Below are 10,162 nucleotides of genomic sequence, written 5' to 3'. Positions count from 1 at the left end.
TGGTGATGATATGGCTCAAATAGTGATGGTAATGGTTGGTGGGGAAAGCTCAAATCAAAATTTTTTCTTATAACAACATTCTGTGGAAAAATACTTTTACCCACGAGTTGGACTTATTGAAATATGTTTTACTATAGAAAAGAACATCAGTTTTCCTCACAGGCGGCATTCATAAGAATTCATCAATACCGACGAGTATCAGTCGTGGCAAAAAGTGTAACCCAATTGTATTTTCCGCCAACAATCTTCCTGAATTTTCCTCTTTCCCACAAACAGATCGGCTCGTGGCAAATAGTACAAAATTCCACAAGATTCACCAAAATTGTCAGATTATTTCCCACCAGAATTAAAGCTTTACCCTCAGATCATGTTCTCGTGGGGAAAATCAATTTTTTCCCACGAGTTGAAGCTATCGTGAAAAAAGATGGTGGGCAAAAGATATTTCTCACGAAGATCATGCCTTTTGCCACCAAAAACATTTTTGGATAAAACCAGTAAATGTTGTAGTGAATTGATTATAATGAAAAATGATTTTTACAAGTTCATAAGTCTCGTGCAAGACTTTTTAAAAAAGTGGATCCAACTTAAAAAAGTGTGAAAAAAAAACGAGCTTTGCTACACAACCTCCACCACACTCCACACTTCATACTTTTTTAAATTTTTTAAATTTTTAATATTTTTTAAAATTTTTTTTTTAGTTTATTCTTTTAAAATTATTTCAAATTTTTTATTCATTATTCATATAATAAATATTTAATAAAAGAAAAAAATAATAAAAATTAAAAATAATGTGGAGTGTGGAGGTTGTGTGAATAGTAGGAGGTTGAGTAGATTTTTTGAGAAAAAACTACTCATTTAACACAGTTAACCCCTCGCTTTACATGGCTCAAGGCTGTCCACCACCATTTGCACAACTTCCATGAAGATGACCCCAACTTACAAGGCTCAAGGCATTTGGTCATGAAATTTTATTTTAATAATTTAATATTAATATTCATGTTTAAAATTAAAATATTATATTATATTAATTAATAATTTAGTATATAATATAATATAAAAAAATTAAAATATATATATATATATACCGATCTAATTCGATCTAAATCGGTGAAGCCGATATCATACCGATTTCAATCCTTAAAAATAGGTATTGGACCGGTTCAGTCAGTATTAATGAGCTTTTCATTTTTTTTTTTTTTTTTTGCCCCTACAACCCATGATAAAGATAAAATAAAACTAATTTTCTTCATCAATTTCTCGCATATTCCATATTACTATTTTGATATATCTTACGTTGGAATAAAAATATCTTATATTAATTTATACATGAAAATACATAGAAAGCCACAAAATCATCTTTCACATACATGTTATATTAATTAACAATTTAACATATAATATAATATTAAAAATTTATATATAATATAAAAATTAAAAAATATATGAAAATTCATACCGAATTGATTTCGGACTAATTTCGATTCTTACGAACTAGTAAAGGACTAGACTCGTTACTAACTAAACCTACCAATTTGGTCTAGTTCCATTAGTTCAATTGATTTTCTAGTTTTTTTTTACACCCTGTACAGGGACTTGGGGGCAATTATTGAGAAATCCCCACGGTACTCTTTATATATATATATATATATATATATGGTATTTCAATTTTCTAATAGTATTGCTACTATGATAAGTATTAAGTCAGTATGATCCAAAAATTATTGAGCAATAATATATTTATTTATTTTAAAAAAATATATTTTATAACTTATCTTCTTCAACCTTTCAACTTTCAAGTGACGTCACAACTAGACAAATTTTTCAAAGTAAAATAAGGTGAAATTATTAGGGTGTATTAATTCTTCTCATGGGCGACTTTTCAAAAGCAAATCACATGCTACCATACATTTCCCTTTACAGGTGGCACAGTCTGCCGTCACTTTTGACCACTTTACTGATGCATACAGTACATAGCACAAGATCAAGTCATGGAAGTATAAAGATCATCTCATATTGTTGTTAACCAAAAACAAGGCCCTGTAAGAGTAAGTTTCGAATTAATGGCGTGCTCTCCAACCACTCAAACATCCCCTTCATCTTCTTCTTCTTCTTCTTCTTTACCTCCATGGGATGTTTTTCTCAGTTTCCATGGCGAGGACACCCGCAATAGTTTTACCGCCCATCTGTATACTGCTTTGAAACAAAGAAGCCTTTCTACCTTTAGGGACGACAAAGAACTTGAGAGAGGAAAATATATATCTGAAGAACTCTTGAATGCAATTGAAAACTCTATGTATGCAGTCATCGTTCTCTCACCAAACTACGCTTTTTCGAGGTGGTGCTTAACTGAACTCGCCAAGATCATTGAATGCATGAAAAAGACGAGGTTGATAATTTTGCCAGTTTTCTATCACGTGGATCCTTCTCACGTGAGAAATCAGAAATGTACTTTTGCAGAAGCTTTTGATAAACATGAAAATGATCTCAGGATTGTCGTAGATCATCTGCAAACATGGAGATCTGCTTTGCATAAAATGGGCCATATCTCCGGATGGGATTTACGCGATGGGTAAATAATTTAATTACATTCTAGATCATCTTCAGAAACCTGATTTTGGAAAATAATTCTATTTCGGTTCCAGTACTTTATCATTATATATGTTCTACAGAAACTAGTACATGAAGATGACATATATATTCATTGAATTGCTTAATTTGCGAATTAAGAACGAACCAACGTGCATGACATTCATTCATATATATATAGATGAAAGTTTCCAGTCAAGATGATCGAGCCAGAGCTAAGGGTTCCCCTCTTGATCAATAGTTTACTAGATTGCCTGAGTAATGCTGATTTCTGGCGGAATAGATTTTAACCTTAACTTATAATTACCTGCAGGTTCATGTCTTTATTTTTTTCCCTTTTGGTTACAAATTAAAGTGATCAGATCGGTAGCTAGAGATAAAATGGCCATGGCCAGCTTGATGTTAATTATATACTTGTTGGATTTAATTGTTATCGTTTTTGTATAAAATATGAGAGTCACCCTTTTCTGGTACTGTTATGTGACACCAGGAAAGGGAACGCAGGGAAGGAATTATAGCTATAAAATTTTGTAGAAATTCTAGTGTTGGTGATGTAGATGAGTTACCTTCTTCTCAGCACTCAGAGAAGGAATGTTGCAGTAGAATTTTGGAAAGAAAAGAGAGCAGAAAGTCTGGGGAGTTGAATGCTTTACAACATATATGCATACCAATTGATTAGAACACAACTCGCTACTTTGGTTTATACAGATGTCAACACTGTTATAGCACATGATTAACAGAACTGACCTAATGTTTCCCTGTTTCTAACTTGATATATATATGTCAATGAAAATTATTTTTTCAATCTTCTTAATTTGCAGGGATGAGTCAACGGTTATTCAAGAGATTGTCGGAAAGATACATGATGGTAAATTAAATTCCATAGTCTCAACTGTTTCCAAGAAGCTTGTTGGAATAGGCTCTCGTGTAGAGAAAATGATGAATTCATATTTAAATATTGGGCCGGATGATGTTCGCTTCGTAGGGATATTGGGGATGGGTGGTATCGGCAAGACAACTCTTGCACGTGCCGTTTATGACAGAATTTCCAGTCAATTTGAAGCTAGTAGTTTTATTCCCAATGTTAGGGAAGAAAGTGCAAGAGGTGGTCTAGTTCCTTTACAAACACAACTTCTTTCTGATATCCTGATGACGAGCAACATTGTCATAAGGGACATTGAAAGAGGAAGTAATGCGATATGTCAAGGACTTTGTCGTAAAAAGGTTTTAGTAGTTCTTGATGATGTCGATCAAACCCAATAAGTAGAGGCATTGGCAAACCGGCGGGACTGGTTTGGTGGAGGGAGTATAATCATCATAACAACAAGAGATAAGGATGTGTTGATAAAACGTGGACTTGCTGAAGATGAAATATATAGTGATAAAGAATTGGATGAAGATGAAGCTCTCCAACTCTTTAGTTGGAAAGCATTCGAGAATGAGCCCCCTCTAGAAGCAGGTTTTGTGGAGCTTTCCAAGCAGATTATAGATTATGCTAAAGGCCTTCCTTTAGCTCTTGAAGTTTTGGGTCGTTTCTTGTGTCGGCAAAATGTAGACTTTTGGGAAAGTGCTTTGAGAAGTCTAAGACAAAACCCCAAGAAAGAAATCGTGGATACACTTAAAATAAGTTTTGATGGACTCGAGAAAAACGAGCAAAAAACTTTTCTAGATATTGCATGTTACTTCAAAGGGGAGAAGTATGTCGACCGTGTCAAGAGCATACTAGAAAGTTGTGAGTATCATCCAATCAGTGGTATAGAGATTCTTATCAGCAAGTCTCTCGTAACAATCTTGAGAGGAAAACTGTGGATGCATGATCTACTCCAAGAAATGGGTCATGAAATTATTCGTCGCCAATCTCAGGGAGATCCTGGCAAACAGAGTAGGTTGTGGCTTACTAATGATATCATTCGTGTACTGAAGAACAATAGTGTAAGTGGATCTTAGAATAATAAGCTCATTGAATTGCATATGTTAATGCAATTAAACTTTTCAGTATACTTGATTATATCATGCACTGCACTAATTTGTTCTCGTTGGTGATCTCAAGGTAACAAAAAGGATCGAAGGCATAGTCCTACACTCTCCTCCAAAAAAAGAACTACAACTGAATTCTGGCGTCTTCTCGAAGATGAAAAACTTACGATTGCTCAAGATCATAGGTAATGTGCACCTTTCTCAAGGCCTTAGTTATCTTTCTACAGAGTTGCGGGTTATGGAGTGGCGTGGATATCCTTTAAAATCTTTGCCAACGAGTTTCCCGCCTAATAAACTCGTTGAACTCATTTTGCGTTGCAGCCACATTCAGCAATTGTGGCAAGGAACTAAGGTAAGATGTTTGCTTGAATAAAAGTGTTCTTTTCTGAATTTTGAAAAACTAATAAATTAATGTATGCATCAAAGTTAATTCCCATATTTATTGTTATATCCCAGAGTTTATACAAGCTAGAGCATGTTGACCTTAGTGACTCTCGGTACTTGGTGGAGACTCCGGACTTCACTAATGCCCCAAATCTTAAGAGGTTGATTCTTCAAGGTTGTACAAAGTTGCATAATCTCCACTCATCAGTTGGAGCTCTAAAACGTCTTATTTTTCTGAATTTGAAAGGTTGCACATCTCTTACTGGCCTTCCCTGTAACATTAGCTGGGATTCCCTAGAAATTTTGATTCTTTCTGGCTGTACGAGACTCTGGAAGTTTCCAGAAACGATGGGAAATATGAATCGTTTGAGGCAACTTAATTTGGATGGGATTACATTAGTAGAACTTCCATCATCAATTGGGCATTTAACTGGCCTTTCTTATTTGAGTATGAGAGGCTACAAAAGCCTCTTGAGTCTTCCGAGTGCTATTTGTGGTTTGACATCTCTTAAAACTCTTGCTCTCTGTGGTTGTTCACAACTTGAGGAAATGCCCGAGGGAGTAGGGAATTTAGAACATCTAGAGGAGCTCGATATAAGTGAAACCGCTATAAGGCAATTTCCATCCTCCATTACACGTCTACAAAATCTTAAAATGTTGTCCTTCCAAGGATGTTCAGATCTGCCACCTAAGTCGTTGTTCAAACGATTTCTAACTTGGTTTAGGGGGAACCTCGACACTGGTTTGGTATTGCCTACTTCGTTGTCAAGTACCCTATGCAGCTTGGTGATATTAAACTTGAGTGATTGCCATTTAATGGATGGAACAATTCCCAGTGACCTAAGTGCATTGTCATCACTGCTAGTTCTAGATCTAAGTGGAAATGATTTCACGCTCTTACCTGAAAGCATCTCTCAACTTTGGAATCTTAGCATTATTTTGTTGAGATGCTGTAGCCATCTTCGATCATTGTCAGATCTTCCGTCAAGTTTAGCATACCTTGATGCTCAAGATTGTATCTCATTGGAAACACGTTCTAATAAACTTCATGCTTGGATATCAGATGAACATGGATTAACTGTTCTAAAGAGTACCCGTAAGCCACGTCAATTGAAAGATGGACAACGCGACATATTGAAAAAAAGAGCCATTCAAGTATGTTAGTTTCTTCTCCCTTGCACCATCAAATTTTTAAACTTTATTTCAAATTGCTCCCATCCTTTGTCAAATATCATATAAGAGGCTTTTAAATGTTATACGTACAGTCAAATTATAGTCCTTTTTTTTCCTCACTTGGTGTAGATAAGGACACTTATAATATCATCTCAAGTTCACAAAATGGACGGTGCCAACAAGATTAAGTACTAACGGAAGCCACTTAAATGAATAGTAATAAAAGTTACAATTTAAGAACCGTAATTTGGACTGAAATCATGGAAATTGAATGGTTTAACGTGACAAAATGTCATATTAATATACCTAGTTTGTTGAACCGTAAAAAGTTAGCTTTCTGTTTCCTCTTTTTCTTAATTTAATTTATTTTTCACAGGTATACATTGCTTTTTCCCAATTCATCCCGGGTGGTTCAAGAGGAGTAGGGATTCCAATGTGGTTCCAGAATCAGAGTATGGGTTCCTCGATTACAATCGGGTTGCATCCTGAATTGGATGGTAGTAGAAAGTGGTTGGGATATGCTCTTTATTTTTCCTATGAAGTCAAAGACCTTGAAAGTTGGGAGTCAAGACGTTTTAAGAGGCTACATTGTGAGGAGCTTGTGTTTCGTTTTGTTACTGATGAAGGTCCTCACAAAGACCTCCTAAGGTTTGGTACAGTCCCTAAATTCCCTACTATTAATATGCGAGCAGGATTTTTCTTATATGTACCACGCAAATGGTTTCAGAGAGTGTCAAAGGAGGTGGATACATGGAGTTACATTGAGGTTTCAATTACGAATGACAATCCATTCATGAAGGTGGAAAAGTGCGGGGCTCGTCTAGTATACAAGCAAAATGCCCATGAGTTTGTCGATGTATATTTCCCCTCTAAGAAAATGACTAAAAATATGCGAAGGAAGGGAGTATATCAAGTTCTGGATGACCCATGGAATCTTGTTAGTTTTGTTTGTTGATTTTGCAAATGAAGCTTTCCTCATTCTTTCATATTGTAAGGGGATTTTTCTCCGGCCATGAAATTTCTTAGGCGGCCCAACCAATTGGGGAGGAGATTCAATAGAAGATAAAAGTTGAGAGAATGAAAGGGACAAGAGGGGAGAATGAGAGAAAATAATGTTAAGAGAAAAAAATAAGTGATTTATCGTAAAGCAAATGAAGGTAAGATATAGGGTGTCAAAAGAGACAAAATAGAAAAGTGACTTAAAGACAAAAGAGAGTAGGTCAAATATACAAAATAGACATCCTCTACAATTATCAAGTGACTGAAAGACAAAATAGAGTAGGTCAAATATACAAAATAGACATCCTTCACAATTACCAAAGAATATGCGTGAAAAGAGTGGGCGAGGACTTCAACTCTGGGGGATCCTTTTTTTGGAGGCTGGAACTTCTTTCGATGTTTGAGTTCTACTTCAACTTCTTCAACCTAATTAGCCAGAATGATCCCACGGAACTCTTTTTATATATGGTATTTCAATTTTCTAATAGGATTGTCAGTATGATATAAAAATTATTGAGCAATAATATATTTATTTATTTTAGAAACATATATTTTATAACGTGTCTTCTTCAACCTTTCAACTTTCAAGTGACGACACAACTAGACAAATTTTTCAAGTAAAATAAGGTGAAATTATTAAGGTGCATGGAAGATTAATGCTCCATTTTTTTTTTTGGGCAACTTTTCAAAAGGCAGATCGCATGGTACCCGAACTTTTTCTTTACACGCATAGTTTTCTTTTCAGCGGCGACTTTTCAATCGGCACGGTTTGTTGGCTATTGAATTGGTGAAGATAGTGCTACTATGTATCTCAATTTCTCCATTTGATGGTACCCGGTACAAATTGGAATTTTCTTTTTTTTTTTTTTAATTATATTCAAATATTTTTTTTAAAAAAATTAATATATTAATAATTACTTTCTTAATTAATAAGTAAAAAAAATTAAAAATTAAATAAATGAACGGAGTAGAGGATACTAGCACTATTCATTTCTTAAATGAACGGAAAGTTGCAGGTGAATAGAAATTAGTTTCCTTTTATCTTCAAAAGCAATCTGAACTCAACTTTATTTATAGTCATCAACTGAATAGAAATTAATCACTTTGTCTTACAGGTGCATACAGTACATATATATATATAGCACAAGATAAAGTCATGGCAGTATAAAGATGATCTTGTAGTGTTGTTAACCAAATCTGCGAACCAGGCCCTGTAAGTTTCGAATTAATGGCGTACTATCCATTCCAACCACTCAAACATCCCTTTCATCATTTACTTTCTCCTGACCTGGCCCCTCCAGCCTCGTGCCAAAGGGAAGAAATTCACGCGCTTCTCCTATTTACCACTTTATCTTCTCTCTACTATTTTTTTTTTTTTTAAAACCGGGTTTTCCATTTTTTGAAGAATCTGTATCCACTTCAAACACTGAATACCCCATTTTTCTCATGCCGCCACATCCATACATTTTCATGTTGACCTGGACTAAAGAAAGATTTTCATTACATCTGAAGCTATTTTTGGATTAAAGATAGCTCTAACCCTTGAAGCAATGATAAGTCCCAACACAGAAATATAAGTAGTAATATAATTTATTCTCTTCGGGTGAGAATGTACCTCAATTAGAATGCCAAATAATTCTTGCCTTTCATTGATAATCTGGGCTACTTAAATAAGTAAGCCACTTACAAGAATTTCGGAATTGAGGGCGAACTGCTAGCTAATTACTTGGAACCCAACTTGCATGTAAAACAGAATAACATAAAAACAGAACAACGTAAAACAGAGCACGCCCACGTAAAACAGAGCATTACAACGGAAATAAAAACAACGGAAATAAACTACGTAAAACTCGCAGTTTGCAACTGCATGTGACCCAGCGCCATGCGACCCAGTCAAGCGTCCTTCTTTTACTTTAACTTCCTTCTTCACGTCCCTTTCTTCATGTGCCCATTACGTCCCCTACGTCCACGTTCCACTACGTATGTCGCATGCCTTGTTATCCCAGATATTTATCCCAGATATTTCGGATTTGGCCTACAGGCCCTTGCTGACTTTCGCGGTTTATCAATACCCCCCCCAATACGTGGATCCTTGTCCTCAAGGTCCATGTCTGGAAACATCTCCGACAGTAGTTTTGTAGGTTCCCATGTTGCCTCTTCTGCTGGTAGATTTTTCCAATGAACCAAACTTTCTTCTACAAATTGAGCCCCTTGTTTTATCCAGCGGTGATCTAAAATAGACTGAGGTTCCAACACAACGACTCCATCATCAGTGAATGGTGGCAACTCCGTGTTGGGCTGTGTGTTGTCATCATGAGTGTTGTACCGTTTGAGTAGCGAGACATGAAAGACGGGATGGACGTGTGACCCTTCCGGTAATTGAAGCTTATAGGCGACTGATCTGATTTTTTTCAAAATCTTATAAGGGCCATAGAAGCGGCTAGCCAATTTCTGATGGACTCTTTTAAAAATCGTGTGCTGGCGATAGGGGTGTAGTTTTAGAAGCACTAAGTCATCAACCTCGAACGACACCTTTCTTCTCTTTTGATCTGCGAATTGCTTCATTCGGTTAACCGATCGTGCAAGATTGGACTTGAGTTGTTGCAGTAATTGATCTCGGTTCAGTAACTGTCGATCAACTTCGTGCACTGGTGAGAAGCCTTCGTTGTATGATGGAATGGTGGGTGGCAATCGTCCATATAGTGCTTGGAAAGGAGTCATTCCTGTCGATATATGATACGTGGTGTTGTACCAGTACTCAGCCCAAGGTAAATAGAAGCTCCATTTTCGTGGCCACTGGTTTACAAAGCATCTGAGGTATTGTTCAACGCAGCGATTGACGACTTCCGTTTGGCCATCGGTCTGCGGGTGATATGCGGAGCTAAGCTTCAGTTTGGTGCCTGACATTCTGAAGAATTCTTGCCAAAAGTTGCTCACAAAAATGGGATCGCGGTCACTGACGATTGATCTGGGCATTCCGTGTAGCTTCAGAACGCCTTCCACAAATTTTTCTGCAACACCTTTAGCTGTAAATGGATGTGTT

General features: G+C 36.1%; 1 pseudogene; it reads left to right on the top strand.

Annotated features, from left to right (window-relative positions):
- The first annotated feature begins 2,040 nt into the window (after positions 1-2,040).
- On the top strand, positions 2,041-6,952 carry LOC109020309 (annotated as a pseudogene).
- Positions 6,953-10,162: the final 3,210 nt, after the last annotated feature.

The sequence above is a fragment of the Juglans regia genome, chromosome 6 (genome assembly GCF_001411555.2).
Source record: "Juglans regia cultivar Chandler chromosome 6, Walnut 2.0, whole genome shotgun sequence".
Taxonomy (NCBI): domain Eukaryota; kingdom Viridiplantae; phylum Streptophyta; class Magnoliopsida; order Fagales; family Juglandaceae; genus Juglans; species Juglans regia.
This window is presented reverse-complemented; position numbering and strand designations above follow the sequence as displayed.